General features: G+C 41.8%; 1 protein-coding gene across 3 annotated transcripts in view; it reads right to left on the bottom strand.

The window, feature by feature from the left end:
- Positions 1–17743, bottom strand: part of grid2 (glutamate receptor, ionotropic, delta 2) — a 574752-nt gene that overhangs the window by 267871 nt on the left and 289138 nt on the right. The gene's annotated exons all lie outside the window — the stretch shown is intronic.

Here is a 17743-nt window from a genome sequence, read left to right as displayed (position 1 = left end):
AGAGATGTTAGCTAGCACAAGTTAGAGCACTGTGTGAACCTGCAAGTCCAAAACAAGTACTGAACACTAAGACAGGTTTTTTGGGGCATTGTTATTGCTCTGAGGCTGAACAGAGAGCTGGAAGTTAGTGTTTGTCAGTCAGTTGGTGGCCAAGTTTTTTTTTATCAGAAAGTAATTTATCAGGGAAGTCACTGTTCCATGAGCAGCATGCTTTAACCTAAATGTGCTAATGCTGTAAATCTCCATTAGCAAACAAAGAACGTCATGCATCTTTTCAAAGAAAGTGGATACAGTGCCGGGTTTTCCATTAATAAAATGGTCCAGTCCTCTTGATATTGGACTGTGCGTAATATGGCCCATTACCTCAAATGGGCTTGCCACCCCTGATTTACCCCTGGTTCTTCTCCTAGAAAGGGTCCTCAGGCTTGTCTCATTTACAAAAATCTTAAAAAAAAAAAAAAGAATCAAATGTCGTTACTCTTCCACCATGTTATTATTCTGAAGAACCCTTCTTAGCTCCATTATTTTTAAGAATGTTTATAAACATATAGCCACTGTCACAGATATGGTAACTTTACAGGAGAACCCAAACAAAAAGTAATACTTATGGCAGTATATAGGTTTTCCATTGATAAGATATATGCACACAATCGCACAGACAATACACAGTACATGCTATTATGGTAAATAAAGTGTGCATGCCAACTGGAGACTTTATGCTGTAAGCTGTTTGATTTGCATAGTATTGTGGGAACTGTAGTGCTTTACAGTGCTTTATTGCTGTTGTAACTGTAGTCTTGTTTGCCCTCCTCATCTCTCTTCACACTCCGCTCCTGCTCACTTGTTGAGAGAGTGACTCACGCGGTTGACACTTGCTCTTTTTATTCTCTCTTTTTAATTTCTCACTGTTCTGTTTTACAGTGAAACAACTGAAAATAAACAGATTAGGTCCATTTAAATGAACTTATTTGAACTCTTATTTGAATTATGATCTCAGGCGAGGGTGTGCTTGTGTGTGAGGAAACACATTGAACATGCGACCAATTATACTTATAATTCTACTGATTAACCTTTAAAACTCTTTGGAACCACTGGTGGTGGTTCCTGGCTTTTTCCATCACTATTATAACTCTACTCTACACTATTATAACCAACTCTGCACTGCTTTGCATGTAATTACAGTTTAGTAACCCTTAGGGTATAATAAAAGAGAGCATAAGGGGTTAATGAATGACCTCATGGGGGACTAGATGGAACACACTGTATACGTTCCTTGAGGGACCATTAGGGGTTCTCAGTTTAAAACTGTGAAGGAACCTCTTAAGGTGTCTTTTAAGGAACCTTCAGGGAACATTTTTTCAAGGTTCCTCAAAGCACCTTAAGAGGTTCCTCCACAGTTTTAAATTGAAGAACCTTCAAAAGTCTCTCAATGATCTTATACTTTTAACAATATACAGTATTTGACCATTTAAACATGTTCTGTATGGGATGGGAAGATTATTGGCTTATCTAGCAATCTGTTGATGTAACACAACGGATGGGACTGTCAAATATATATTGGTCCATTCATCATAGCATGTGTATATTAGGTTTAATAATAAAAAAACACACAATTCGTAGGACTGCAATGATCTACTGACATAAGGAAGGAAAATTTTTCAAAAAGCATAAATAAAGCTTTTGACATTCTGAGAAAACAGCTCCCTTTTAATAAAGTACTCATTTTCTTTGTCAGTTCTGAGCTCAACCTTGTACATAATCCAAAACCACAAGGCAAGGAGTGAGCAATCACTGTAGCTTTTCTGTGCCCTTAATTACTATACTGGAACACAGTTCAAATATCATTATTTCTACTCCACTTAGAGATACATTTGCAACCCTGCACTTTTGGGAGGCACACTTTTGCATCCCCATAGACTATACCATTGAATTTCGGCAGCATGATGCTGGGTCCCCGTGGGGGAAAAACAGCACAAGGTCAGTAGGTTGCCATAGTACAATGTACAGCAATGTGCTTTACACTAAAAGCTACAGAGCACTTTGCATAAACATATCAATTATTCAAATGCAGAGCTTGCACAAACAGCCCAGTGATCCATCATTAGAGGGCACTAATGCTGCTACTGAGCCCTTTAGATGCTCTCTTCACTTCACACCATCATTTCACTCCACAGCAGAGACAGTTATGTGTGCAGTTGAGTGCCAATTTAGACCTTCCGTATCACTGTCCTTAACCTTCAGAAGTTGCCGATCACCCTGTGAACCTGGCTTGAGAACTGGCTTGTACTTACAAACTCACTCACATAGCAGGCTGGAAACTCTCCATAACGGGGGGCTGTTAGTACTCAAATAGCTGTTGGTGTTTTGCATCAATGACACTGCGTGTTTGTGTTTTTTACGTTGTAGCTCTGCAGAGGTTGTATGTAACAGCATGTAGACAAGCACACTACGCTATACCAGTAAGTGTCCTTGGGCAGGACAGGTAGTGCTTCCTTCAAGTAAGCCTGTAACATGATTTAAATGGAATCTGTCAAGTGCCATAAATGTTCATGTTGAGAAAAAATGTTACATTTCAAAGTGGTTATGCGAATGCAATGTACTGTTTATCTTAACATTGAATTTATTTCATAAATTAATGAAAAACTACAGCCTAACCTGAGTGAATTCTTAATTATAATTTGCTGAAAAAACAAAGCCCAGGCGTCTTCGCCCACTCCGTTAGTCACGCGCCCTTTAATGCCCCAACCCTATGTCAAACCACCCCCCAGCCCCCCACTCCCCTTCTCGCGCTCCAGGACACACAGTAGCGCTGATGCCAGACACACACATTCATCTCTCTCAACTCGTTTAATTCCTCGTCGCCGGACTCACGGAAGGTGAAACATGGAGTGTGTCGGGCCGAGCCGAGGTGCAAAGTAATTTGCCAACTGCGGCAGAAAAAGCGGGTGCGTCAGGGGCAGGATGCACGGAGGAGAAGGAGCGTGGCCCCATGCTGCTGAAAAGGCAAAAAATGAAAAAGAAAAAAACAGAAAGAGAGAGCAAGGGCCCATAATCGCCAGCTCTAGCCCAAAACCAACAGCTGCAGGCCACAAACATGTTTAGTGTGGCTCTTTAAAGTCACCGCCAGGTTCAAGCTAAAGCTAGAATACTAAGCGAGCGCAGTGCTGTGTAGGCATGAATGTGACCCTGCATGGTCACAACACGATTGATGTTCATGGACGACTCTGGCAGGCGGAAATAGAGGCAGAAGCAGAAGAAAGGAAGACTAAAAGTTCATTACACAGTAAATAAAGGCGAAGAGCAACTATGGATCTGACATCTTGCTATTTGTAGGTTACTGTTTACATTTATTGATAGCTATCTTAGCATATTTGGCTGAGGGACTCACTCCTTCATTTAATTAGTAAACTTTAATGAGCCTATACTATAAACGTCTGTCAATCAAACAACAACCAGAATTATTTTTGCGATTGCATTTAATGGCTAAACCAAAAGGAAATAAATAGTGCAGCAAATCTCATAATACACCTACTTGTTATGGGAATACTGCTTACTATGTGAACCAGGCTTTGTGGCCTGTACAGCACATGGGGCAGTAGTTGCTCAGAGGTTATAGCTCTGGGCTACAGGGTTGTGGGTTTGATACCTGGGCTCGACAAGCTGCCACTGTTGGGCCCTTGAGCAAGGCCCTTCACCCTCTCTGCTCCCTGGATGCTGGAGTTGGCTGCCCACTAGTCTATCTAGTACAAATAAGTTCATTCCCCCACGTACATATAAGTGAGCCACAGGGTGGGGGTGCTGTGGGAGCTCTGAAAACAGGTGGGTAAAAAACAAGCCCACCATAATTTCCACCAATGTCTACTAATGTTCCTGAAAACAGCTGAAATCACTCCTAAGACATTGTGCTCTCAGGCATGAGGCTTTATCCTCTAGTGATTTGGGCCTCAGTTAGCTGGAACACTAACTGTGCTGTGGTGTTCAGTGTGCTAGCTAACTTGTCTAAGCTTTGATAGTCAGCCGGCAGTCCAAACACGGCAGAACCGGTCTCCTTTCACCTTTCTGCTACTCCCATCGCCTCTCGGACATAAGTTTTGATTCTCAACACTTGTGTCAGTAGCAGGTCTCAGCAGGTAGTCAACAGTAGCTGCACTGGAATACTCAGTAAAGCTGTAGCCATGCTAGATCCAAAAAGTATCCGAAACCATTTAATCAGCAGCAGATTATTAGTCATCACACGCTTGCGTCATTTATGTCTAAATGTTTATAAGTGGCCTTTCTGTGAGCCAGACTTAAATCTGTACTGTGGTGAGCAGACGGTCACGCTGGTAACTAAGCAATGCTAATCAGCTTCTCTCTCCTAGTTCAGAGCAGCAATCAACATTTGTAATTGTCAGATTGACGGTTTAACATTTATGAATGATTGCTTTAAAACTGTGCCGTTTTCACTTTGTCACCCTGAGAGCAAACTGAACGTTGTATTTGGTCATGAGATAGTATGGACGGCACCTAAACATGAGACCACCCATTTGATACTGCATTATTATTTTGAGACGGTATAATGATATTAGAAAAAGTTGGATATTGCCCAGCCCTAGTTGTGAATAAGTTAACCCATTAAACAGCCTATGGCCCGCCGGAGAAGTCCCTGTAATTATAAGGAATAATATGCCTTAGTGTGTAATAAGCCTTGTTTGGGTGTTAAGGGGTTATTTTTTATTTTGGTAACCATTTTTTGCCCCATGCTTACTATTTATACACCAAAGAAATACAGAATAAATGCATTGTAAGGTCAGAAATTAAAGTAATGACACTTCATCATGCTACAAGGGAGAAGAATAACGTCCACTCAGGTTCTTTTAAAGGGAATTTTTGCATTATTATTATTATTCAGCGGTCGAGATGTAAGCCATTTACAGTGGTTTCGTTTTAAAAGAGTTACAGACTCTAACCTCCAATTAACCTCCTCAGAAGTCTGTTTCCCATCACTCACCGCCACTGTGCACAATTCTGACTCTGTTGAATTCAACATTTCCCACCAAACCACTCTGATGAACTGTGTTTACATCATAACCAGCTTAAGCAGCTGTTAACAAGAGAGCAAAAAAGTTCCTAATTCACCACTGATGGCATGGTGCACTACACCATGGTGGTTGCACCATTCTAGAATCCCACCAAACAATACATCGCCAATCGTTTAACTGCGCAAAGCGTCAATTCTTTTCCTTTGTTGAACACAAACTCCATCAGCCCTGCAAAATGGGAGACATGGACAAATCTTCTTCAGTTGATCCCTCAAAAGGAGCGCAATTACCATGAAAACCTCGGAGCATGTGCTGTAATTCATTACTCTAAATGCCACGGTTCTTCCTCGTCTAATGCAAACTCGGCAAGATTAACCGTCAATCAGCTTCACAATGCGCAATAATGAGTGGAGGCTTCTTATGCTGATCCTATGAAGAGTTCACTTACCATGACTACCTCCGAGCATGTGCTTTAATTGACTAATTGCACAACTTTTTAAGCTGAATAAGCCTACCTTGAGTTAACAAGATTTGCTTTAACGAGAAAGAAGAATGTTCGCAATGCTACATTAGCCCTGCGTCATGGATTGGACTGGCTGAAAACTGATAGGCTGGATAATCCTTCCTTATTAAGGCACTATTGTGAATTAGTGGCTTGATCCTCCTGTGAACAGCGTCTGCGAGACTTCATACTGTCCTCATCAATTGATCCTGCTAACTGCGTTAGCATTGGGCACTGTGAAATGCTCATTACAAAAACAGGATTACCATAATTAAACCAGTGATTCGATTTCACGTGATTAGCTTATGTATTAAATAACTGCGCCTGGCATCTGACGTGAGACAAGCAGTCGTGGTATTTGTCAGTGACAATTCTGCGCAGGTCAATCGCTGGCTATGAAGATATTAGTTATAGCAGGTTTATCTGCTGGTAAGACTGTTAGGTCTACATTATGAGGAAGGAAAAATGAATGCACAGAGGAAAGTTTGCTCACACATGGAGCAGAGCAGTGCTATATGTGCTATTCATGCTCTTACAAGGGACACAGTGTTCCCATTCCTGTTCTTGATGGTTCACTCTAATTTCGTCTGCAACTCATGGGCTAAACAGATGATCCATAATAATACCAGATCATGAGTTTTTTAGATATAGTAATATTAATTACATATTAAAAGAGGCTGTAATTTCCAGGAGTCACTATTTAAATAGGCTTGTCAAGTATTCTTCAGTAAAGGGAATGCATATTGCATAATGCAAAAAAAAAAAAAAAAAAAAAAAAAAAAAAAAAAATATATATATATATATATATATATATATATATATATGTAACAAATTTTTAGAACATTTGTATTGGTCCATTCAGCCACAAATATTTACACAGGGTGCAGAGCAGCTACAGTGTTCAAACCATGGAGAAAACTAAAAACGGACAAAAATGGAGATACATGGTTTTTACTGGACAGCAGTGAATGCTTAAACGCTTATGAACTAGAATCTGCTGTATACAGATCAGCTAATGCTTTTTCAATACTACATAGAACCCCCTATGCCTACACTTTTGCTAGTGGGAGCAGATGATTAGTTCTGGATCACAGACAGCACTCCAACTCCTCTCAAAGGTATTCGCTCCATCCCTCGAGAACAGAGTTCCACTACTCCACAGCCCAGTACTACAGGCCTTTATACCCTTCTAGCTGATGCTTGACATTGGGAAGGTTCATCTTAGGCACCAGAATGTGTGCTGCCGCAGAGTGTCCTATTCTATCCGCATTGCTGCTCTATGAAGATTATTCAAAACGTGTATGTGCAACTAAAAGCCTGTGTCAGCAATGGGTGCACCGTAACACAGCCAAATACATTAATTAGAAGGCCGTCTGGAAGCATTTGGACATAGTATGCCGTACGTTTCTAGTATTATATTAGAAGCTGACCAGTACTAAGGCTAACAATGTTTATTTTTTAAACAAACACGTCTAGAGTTTGAATCTGTCCATCATCCAAACTTCTCCTTGAAAATTTCACAAAAACACATTGAAAACCCTATATTTTGCCTCTGCTGTTTTGACAAACATTGTCATTATACTACTTCTTTGAAAAACAATGACTGTAGACCAACTGTTGTTGACAGAAGTTGTGAAAGGTACATTATCACCTTACTGACAGCAGAAGTCATTTGAATATAAATAAACAAAGCACAGATGATGTCCGCACATGTTTAGTGCAGCTTGTTTTCAAACATCTGGAAGACTCCATACCCTGCACATGACTGTTTTTATGAGTTCTGCTTTTCTGCTTCTCATTTATGTTGAATCAGTTTTCAGAAAGTAAACCCTTTGAACTACTTTCTTGTGGAATTTCAGCTACTTTAAGTTGCACCTATTGCTGACACAGATGTGCAAATGCACACACTCAGCTTGTCTAGTCCCTGTAGAAAAGTACTGCCAATAGAATAGAGCTCTCTGGTTAACCATGAACCTATTGACTCCTTGCCTAATGTCAGGCATGGTCTAGAGGTATATATAGCCCCCCCACAGCATGGAGCTGGAACTATGTTCTCTGGAAAGATGGTGGTGCTCCATTCAGTACTTTTGGGATGAGTTGGGGAGTTGGGAATGAGGTGGGGTGTCGATCTTCTAGTAGGTGTCCCAATATTTTTGTCCATATAGTATAGGTAGATAAGTAGGTGAATAGCTAGATAGCGAGATCCTTTATTGATCCACAATTGCTATACCAGGTTACATACTTACATATTGAACTACTGTTACATATTCAATTGATATCAATGACATTTTTAATGTGTAATATTATTTACTATTAACATATGTAGATCAATAATACAAAGAGTTGCATTTCAGTCAATGCTAAAAACATTCATGTAAATGACTGTGTTTCTTTGTACAAAACTAAACAACAAGCACAGTAAGCACTTTCCATCATATCCAAAACTTAAATAAATTTAAGTAAATTAGCTTCTCTTTTACCTACAAATGTAAATATGGTATGGATTGAACATTTTTAGTTCACGGCTTCTAGGGTTTCTCCACTCTTTGCAATTACAGGCATTATTGGGTGTTAAGACTTGTTAAGAACCATGTGTGCTAGGGCCCTAGAGTACAGTTTCTCTCCCCAGTCCTGTTTAGGCTGCACTAAACAAAGTGCAAAAGCATAAACCATAATACTTACATCATTAAGTTGTGGGTACACACTGCCCACACCTAATGCCCCAAAAACACTTGTCAGTGTGCACCTCTGAAATGATGAAATTATGGGGAACAGTGTGATAAGAACCATTGTACTATCAGTGCGAAAAAAAAAAAAAACAGAGGAGACTGTCTCCGATCCCAGGAGAAACAGCGTTCACAGGCTGGTGGTTAATCATAATGAAACCACTCCTCCAGTCTCTTCCTATGAGTTCCCCAGAGTTTACATTGACATGGAAGACTCATGTTGAGTCTTTGCTCTAGATTACAGCAGAGACTGTATTTATTACTCACACCTGTGCTTTAGAGCAGAAGTTCATGATACCGCTTTGTCATGCTGTCCTGGAGAGTTTCGTAAGATACAGTATCACAGCCTGGCTCAGTAACCTTCCCGCGTGACAAAAATCCGAATAGCGTTCTACCGAGGATAGCCTAGAAGGTTATTTGAGCTAAGTAACACCCCATCCCTTTAGTCTATTTATGAGCCGTCTGTTTTAAGCTGATAAAGTTGTGTCTGACCCAGCTCATATTCCGCATTCAGAATTGGGAGGAAGATTTAGGAGACCCAGGTGTAGGCTAAATGGGTTCAAACTCAATTTCCGGACTTCTTTCAGCCTCCATCAAGCAAGCACTATCACTTATCACTTCTCACTTCCTGGCATTATGCGAAATGTGTGGTTACAGTAGATGCATGCTGCTTCTGTGCAAATTGGCATGACAGTGGATTCATTGGCAGTGGATTTCTATACATGAATGCACTCTACTTGTATATGAGGCATCATATACACATGTACCCACACAGCAAGTATGAGTATGGGGTTCAGAAGTGTTGCTGGGGTATTTACACCTCAGTATCACTGCTGGGTTGAAAATAGGCTGTCAACCAACATATCCAGCCTACAGTGTCCCCATGGTCGGAAACTGACACTGAAGAAAGGCAGAACTGACACCTTTTGCATGGAGAAAGAGGAGCCATCTATAACTCTACACCTTCCAAGTGGACCAACGATAAAGGTTTGTCTATGTTAAGTGTTCAGTATGTGTCATTGACAGTTGTTCCAATGAATGATGGCAAAATCCAGTTTCACAGTTATGAATATTATTTTTTTTATTTTTTTAAGGCACAAACCTAAAACTGACTATTGCTCATCAAACCTCATCCCAACAATAAAGCATGGAGGTTGAAGTATCATGTTAAGGGCATGTTTTCTTTAGAGGGAACTGGGCATGTTGTAAAAGCTAAAATCCGAAAGGATGAGGCCAGCTTGGGAGAAAATTCACCTTTCGACAGGACAATAACCCCAAACACAAGGCCTAGAATTACCTCAGCCAATTTCATCAGCTCCACTTACCATATAGGATTACTCTGTAATTCTATAATTCCAGACTGCAGTCCATCTGTTTCTCTGCATACTGTGGTCAGGACTCCAAAGAACCACCACAGAGCATGTACTATATATACACAGCAGGTGTTATTTGGGTGTTGGGCCATTCTCAGCACTGCAGTGATACTGGCATGGTGGTGTTAGCGTGTGTGGTGCTGGTAGTGAATCAGACACAGCAGTGCTGCTGGAGTTTTTAATCCCCTCAGTGTCACTTCTGGACTAAGAACAGTCCACCAACCAGAATATCCAGCCAACAGCATTCTGTGGGCAGCGTCCTGAGACCGGAGAGTGACCAACACAAATAGACAGATGAGGCTCTGTCTCTGACTTTATATCTACAAGGTGGACCAACATGGTAGAAGTGTCTAATAGAGTGGACATTGAGGGGATGCCATGTTTATGCAGCACTGCTGTAACTGATCCACCACCCAAATACCACCTGCTCTGTGGTGGTCCTGTGGGGTTCTGGCCTTTGAAAAACAGGGTGAAAGGAGGCTAATAAGGCGTGCAGAGAAACAGACGGACTGCAGTCTGGAATGACGGAACTATACAGTGCTCCTATATGGTAGGTGGAGCTGATGAAATGGACATTAAGTGTAGAAATAAGAAGGTGGTGTTAATGTTATAGGAGACCAGTGTAGAACAATGTGGAAAATGCAGCTGTTCTTCATTGACAGCAGTGTCTGTAAATTGGCTTCTTTGAAACATAAAAAAATAGAACAACAAAAACAACTAAGGCTTCTTATCCAAGAAATCCAAGCATTTCTGGAAGAAATCCTGCCCATTCTAGCTAAGCTTTTCTCTAGGGTTTGTGGCATTAAGTGTTGTCCCACGTCTCTGCAGCACCACCTAATGCAAGTACAACAGCAGTCATAGCTGAGTGCCGGTGTAGTGACTGCGGAGTGCTTCTGCGGAAAGGCCCCATTTACTCCTGACAGGTGAGCACGACAGAAAGCTCAATATCATGCTCTGCTGCCGCCACGGTGCTCAAGCATTCTCTCTCTCAGCATACTCCCCTCCCTCGCACACCTGCACTACCTGTGTCTGCATGTACCTCTTTCTCCTAAGAAGCATTACTTACAATTACTTACAAGCATCTGCTACGCTCTAACCTGTGGAATTTGCAACCTGACCTCCTGAGAGCAGTTGTTACTCCTAGGACGTAGGACTTTCAAATAGCTGTCACTATGTTTATTTGGTGCTGCTGCACAAAAAGTCTCACTAAAACTGCATAATGCTGCGTAACTTGCCATACTGGCTCTGTACTAGCTTGCAAAGTATTACCTGAGTAAAAATGACACTCCTCACCTGTAGGGAGAGCACAAGTGCACAAAAAACTAATTCTCACATATATTGCTGCTTTAAACACTCCACACCTGTAGGGGAAGCAAAAAAAATACCACAGCTGTGTCTGAAACTACCATTTTCTGAATTTTCCGAATCTGAATGAATGCCTAGATTGCTTATACAATGCAATTTGCAGTGTCTCCCACATAACGAGATGTCTGAAATTATTCACTACCTTATCAAATTCTGTCCCCTAAAATAGCACTCTATATAGTGGCCTGGATTTTCACTTGTAAGGAAGAGTGAATTTGGCACAGTTTTGAACACAGTTAAATGTTCACTTTCACAAAATCATGTAATGCTCCTTTAAATGCTCCACACCTGCAGGGGCAGCCCAAGAGCAAAATACCAATTTTCACATAATGCTACTTTTAAAAACTATACACGTGCAGGGACATCTCTAGAGCACTAATACCAATTTTCACATAATGCTGCTTTAAACGCTATACACCTGCAGGGACATCTCTAGAGCACTAATACCAATTTTCACATAATGCTGCTTTCAACGCTATACACCTGCAGGGTGAGCCCAAGAGCGAAAAATACCAAATACCAATGATGACATTTTACAGGTACTTGAGGTCAGGCATGAATGAAATGTGTGCTTATGATGTGTTTTACATGTGCTTCATCTTGTTCCAGCACCTACCCCCCCACACACACATACACACAAAACCACTGACACAGAGTAATATCCTTAAGTGTTTTTATCATAATAATCTGACAGAACTTCACTAGTGCCAATTAGTCTGCCATCACAAGAAACACACAAGCTCATACTCTTCAACACAAACACACACACAACGTGCACACACTTCCTAGGCCCAAACCTCCTTGGAAAATCTGTAGCTGTTGAGCACATAAGATGAATGTGTCTCTGGAGAGTTTGGGGTTTTTCCTTTTTTTTGTAGTTTTGTAGTAAAGGCTTTTGTTGCTGTCACTTTTACGCAGAAGATTTGCAGCTCATCTCTCTCTCTCTCTCTCTCTCTCTCTCTCTTGTTCTGTTTTCCTCCTCCGCCCTGGCCTTGCCATTGCAAAGTGCTCCGCTCCGTTATCACCAGAAGGCATGCCCTGAGCACAGCGGGTGTCTGTGCAAACAGATATTAGATAACTGCCCGTCTGCCTCCACTTCTAATTGTGACACATTCAATTGCTCCAATTGCAAATTAGCCACTTATCAATTAGCTCCTTAGAGGTCAGACTGCCACACATTGTTCTGGGAAAACTTTGAGATTGCATAATCCTATTGAAAGAGGCTGACTTGATCGATATCACACGGGACGTACAATCGCAACGGATGAGTGTGCTGTGTGTGGTGAATAGAAAGAGTACTTGTCTCCAGGTTAGGTAGACGCGCAGTGCTTGGGTTTCTGTGGAGCTATTCAAGACACATTAATGGAAGTGCTCGGGAAAGGTATTTATGCAGAAACTAAGATGCAAGAGGGTAAGGACTCAATTTCTGCTGCCTATACATGAGGCAATTCAAGGCACATCAATTGAAGCACCTGGAAAGGGGGTTTTGTGCATAAAGGAAAACAGCAAAAGGGTAGGCACACCGTTTCTTCTGTCGACATATGAGGCCATTCAAGGCACATATAAATGGAAGTGCTCGGAATTGGTCTTTGCGTATAAACAAAGAGTATACTATCTATATGTGAAGCAATTCAGGGCACCAGGGGCATTGCTAGAGATTTATGGATGGAGGGAGTTAGCCTTGGGGTGTCTGGGAATACTTCCATCAGGATAAATAAAAAATAATAAAAATTGATTGTTTAAAGAGGCAACAGATGTTAAAGCAATCCAAAAACAATGGCTTTTTGGTGAACTTGGCATACAGAGGACAAAGACAACGACATTTGTGCTGGACACAGATGGAATTTGGCCTCTGTCTTTAACCCAGTGGAGTGGTGACCAGCCTTTGCTGCTGCGTCTGTGGAGTAGAAAGGGTTAAGGATGCTTTAAATGCTCCACACCTGCAGGGGGAGCCCAGGAGCAAACATAACAATTCTCGCATAATGCTGCTTTAAATGCTTCACATCTGCAGGGGAAGCTCAAGAGCTTAATAAAAATAATAATAATTAGCCCAACAGTGGCAACTTTTTCGAAGCCATAACCCTCTGTCGTCTATAACCCAGTACCACCACTGTCCCCCTCCAGAATGGCACACTTGTCCAGAGGGGTGGGCAGTCCTATTTAGAGGTAGTGGGCCTTGCCTTGCCTTGCTCAAGGGCACTAAAGTCATGTCCTATTGGTACAGGGGATCAAACCAGCAACCTTCTAGTTACAAGGCTGCTTCTCCAAGCTTCAGGCCATGGCTGCCCCAGAGGACTGCCAATGCTGATAAGACCTAAATGCTCTCTATTGATTTCCACAGACACGGATCAACCAAGGGTACTGAAGTCAAGCAATACTCTCTCAATTAAGTATTTATGTTGTTTAAATACACAGACTATAGATTGATCATCTGCTGCAAACTGCTCCTACTCCTTCAGCCCTGTCAGTCTTCCTCAGTTTCTTTCTTGTCTTCCTTTTGGATTTAGTTACTGGTTGCTATGTATGAATAAGTTTAGCTTTGCAGGAACTCGAGGCTCAGATCTATCAGTTCAAATTTTTGGTTGACCTGGCACAATCTCACCTCACCTCACTGGCCTCACCTTTTCAACCGCCGTCGATAAAAATCTTAAAAAGCAAGGCACATCAGTGGAGGTGTTCTGAAGGGGTCGTTATGTACAAACGACGACACAAGACCCTCCGTCTTCAACAACGACTCATAGCACAGCTTGTATTTATATCTGCATCTAGGGAACGTGGGGAAATGTCAACTATCATTTCCTCTCTTCACACCTCCCACTTTGTAGATGTTTGCCACACAACGCAGTGCCAAGAGCGGCCACAAACACGCAGCGCAACGAAGGAGTGTGAGTCAAACATTCCCTGGTGGGAGTGTCTCCAAATGTCAAGGTGTAAGCGTTTGATGAAGGGACGTTCTGCTCGTATTGAAGGGACCTGCCTTGCTGCCTGTCTGTGTAATGAAGACACATGGGCGAGTTAGCATGCCAGCTGGCTGCGAAGGAGTAGAGTCCAATCAATGCGCTTCAGGCCCACCTGGTGCTGCACGTTCCTGAAGAGTTCTTAGGAAAACGGTGAGGCTCCTCAGAGAAAGAGAGCCAGGGATGGCAGACATGCAGAGGAAGATCAGCTCTACCTCTACTCCTCCAAGGCCTGATTGAGAAGAAGGCACGGTTTCCCCTCGCCACTCAGGGAGCGTGAGAGTACCTGCGTGCTTCTCCTGGCGAATCAGCATGCAAAAGTTTCCTCTCTAATTGAAGCGATTCAAATTGAGCCATTCATCACAGGCGAATCTCTTCCGAGTAACGCGGCTGGAATGAACCTGTGATTCATTAGAAAACTCCCCAGCATCCATCCTACCTCTCCTCCTCTTTCATCTCCCGCTCCTATTCATCTTCCTCAGTGTGCTAGCCCTCTCCAACCCCCCCTGCACGGCTCCATCCCTACCACACAGCTCTTATCTTCTCCCAGGGTTAGCCTTGCAACAGAATCCCTCAGCACCTCCTTAACGCGGAGGCCAAAACAGACAGTGGGAGTTTGCCTTGATTTCTTCATTAAACTTAAATGTTGGTACCTTCGGAAGTTCTGGTCCCATTAAATCGATACTGATGCCAACACAATAGTCTGTCAATATTGCCTTTGAATGAGAACCCCTCAAAACCCTCAATACCCTCTTCAAAACATGCATACTCCTTGTAGAGTGGTTACTGGGTTCAGTCCATGATGAATATTAATGAACATATCTGCTCATTAAGCCTTTCAACATCTGACATTAAACAGTGGGTGAGAGCAAGGTGTGGTCCTGAAAATACGTTTTTGACAAAATGTGACTTTCTGACAATCACAAGTGCCACATATGGTAAGGTAAGATATATAGTGTGTGCTATATACTCTATGACAAAAGTATTGAGACACCTGCTCATTCATCGCTTTTTCCGAAATCAAAGCCCCGGGAAGACTTTCCACTACATTTTGAAGCATTGCAGTGGGGATTTGATTGCATTCAGTGGCAAGATGGAATAGTAAGGTCAGGATGTCGGAAGATCACCACCCCAACTCATTCCAAAGGTTTTGGCTGAACCACCGTCATTCCAGACAGCACAGTTCCAAAGCTCTTCCAGAGTTCTAGTGCTGTGGGACGAGGCTTTATACCCCTCTTATGCCATGGTGCCATTAGGTTCATGTTGATCTGCTCCGGAGAGTCCTATTCTATTGGCAGTATTTCTCTACAAGCACTAGACAAGCTGTGTGTGTTTGCAGTTGCACATCTGTACCAGCACTGGGTGAATTGATTGGAAGGGGTGTCCACAAACATTTGGACGTTTTTTGTCTTGCAAAAGTAAAAAAGATAGCTGGTTTAATGCTACTGATGTATCCCTGCTGGAAGCAGTCATGGCTTTGATATGTGGTGGGGATAGTGATAAGGAAGGTACTCCAGCACTTCAGGGGATAGTAAAGGACCACCATTTCTCGTGTAGTCAAAGATTTTGCAGTTTTCCTGACAGAGATTAATTTTGGTGTGTTATCATGTTTCATTAGCTTTGATGTATTACAAGACTTGCCAGTTTTGAAAAGTACAGCCAAACTTCGGGCCTCTTTACCTGCAGCCTGTTTGTACTCAGTCTCTTCTCCTGCCTGGGGAGCCATTCCTATGTGACATTTGAAAGGGAAAGGGTTTGTTTGATGGAGTAACAACTAGCTGGGGCATGGGTTTGCTTATTTGGTTTCCATGATGTTATATAAGCTAGAGCTCCCAAATATTAAACACTGTGCACCGAATTCTTGTTTTTTTTTATTATAATGGGTATATGCTGTACATTCACTGTATCCCAGAAAAAGATCAGTTTTAAGAAAACACATTCATATCCATGATGAAACACAATGGTGTTAATGAGGTTTGCATATCAGTAGGTGATTTTTTATAATTCTGCTAGACATTTCAGAAATATTCTCCATTTATTCCCATCAGATTTTCTCATAACCGACGAAAGGAAAGAGTCAATAAATCACTGTACACTAGACGAACTTTACTTTCAGACGTGTACCAAAAAAAACATGTTGAACATGAAGGACAATATTACAAGAAAATGTCAAGGAAGTGTCATCATTTCTGCTTTTTTCCCTTCCAAAGAAAGTACTGTCCTCTTGACTTTTTGGTGCTTTTCTTTTATATGATTCTTCTGCTCCTTCTCTTTTAATATACCAACAGCAGTCATCTATCACACTCTCTCTCTCTTTCTCTCTCTCTCTCTCTCTCTATATATATATATATATATATAGAGAGAGAGAGAGAGAGAGAGAGAGAACTTTGGAACCTAGCCCTATCCTTAAAGCCCTATCCTAGCTTTCTGCGACTGTCGTTTTCATATCTTATTGGAGATCTTTATTGGAGTTTGTGTTGAGATGTATGTCTCAACTCCCTTCTATTGGGGCACATACGTCATCATACTGAGGTTAACTTGCATATGGAGAAGTATTGCCAATAGAATAGGACTCTCTGGAGCAGATAAACATGAACCTATTGGCACCATGACTAACGCCAGGCATGGGCTAGAGGGGTATGAGGACCCCCAGCATAAAAATGTGGAGCAGTAGAGCTGTGTTTCTTTGGAATGATGGTTCTCCATCCTGTAGCTTTGGGATGAGTTGGGAATAAGCTGGTGTGGTGATCAACCATCCAACATCCTGACCTCACCAAAGCTCTTGTTGGTGAACGCAACCAAATCCTCCCAGCAAGGCTCCAAAATGTAGTGCCCCAATACTTTTGTCCATAGTCTGTTGTAGTCAACTGAGCTTCCATAATTTCAGCTCCCTCACTGCCTCATGTGATGGAGAAACAGGTTTAATTCTGTGCTCAGTCTGACAAAGCTAGTGAAATATGAGGCAAAAAAATCAAGGTGTCAAACGTGACCAAGTCTTTTGGCTTTGTTTTTAAAATATATAATAATAATAATACTAAGAAGAAGAAGAAGAAGAAGAAGAAGAACTGTACTGACTGTCACAGCTAAAAATACAATGATAAACTGCCATTGATGAGAAATACCAACAGCTATTTGGGTATTAATAGGGCTCCCTTGTGGAGAAGCCAGCAAAATGTCATTAAGTGAGGAGTTGGTGAATGAATGAACTACAAACCAGGTTCATGTGGAGCTTCACGTTTAAAAAAAAAAAAAACATGTGGCTGTAATAATAAATAAATAATTTGTAAACCAATCAGTAAATGAAGCTTGAATCTTGAGATTAACAGTACATGTTTTTAACACAATGATAAACCCCCCCTGCCTCATTTGTGTCTTCCCAAACAGACTGTGAGGACTACTAGAATAAACTCTTCACCATAGCGTTTGACCAGACTGCTTCCCTTTCAGCATAATCCTACAGTATTGACCTTGTCGTCCGCAAGGAATTGAGTGAAATGCCTGGGTTTCTCTCTTTCTTCCTTTCCTTTTATAGTTTTTCTCCCTTCCTTCCACATAAGCCATGCTGCTTTCTACCTCGCTTACGTATTCAGGAGGAAACAGCAGATATGGTTGAGAGGATAATTTATTGGGCCAAAAGACTATGACTTTAGTGGAAAGAGGTTATGAGAACCCGACCCCTCTGCAGAGAAAGAGAGAGAGGGGGAAGGCTTTGAAGAGATTTTGGCTGAGGGCTAAATTCAAAGAAAAACCCGCTTCAAACAGCAACGCTTCCAGGGGACACATTTGCACACGAGTTGGA

Source organism: Salminus brasiliensis, chromosome 6 (assembly GCF_030463535.1).
Source record: "Salminus brasiliensis chromosome 6, fSalBra1.hap2, whole genome shotgun sequence".
NCBI lineage: Eukaryota > Metazoa > Chordata > Actinopteri > Characiformes > Bryconidae > Salminus > Salminus brasiliensis.
Note: the sequence above shows the minus strand (reverse complement) of the source record. Positions and strands in the feature narration are given on the sequence as shown.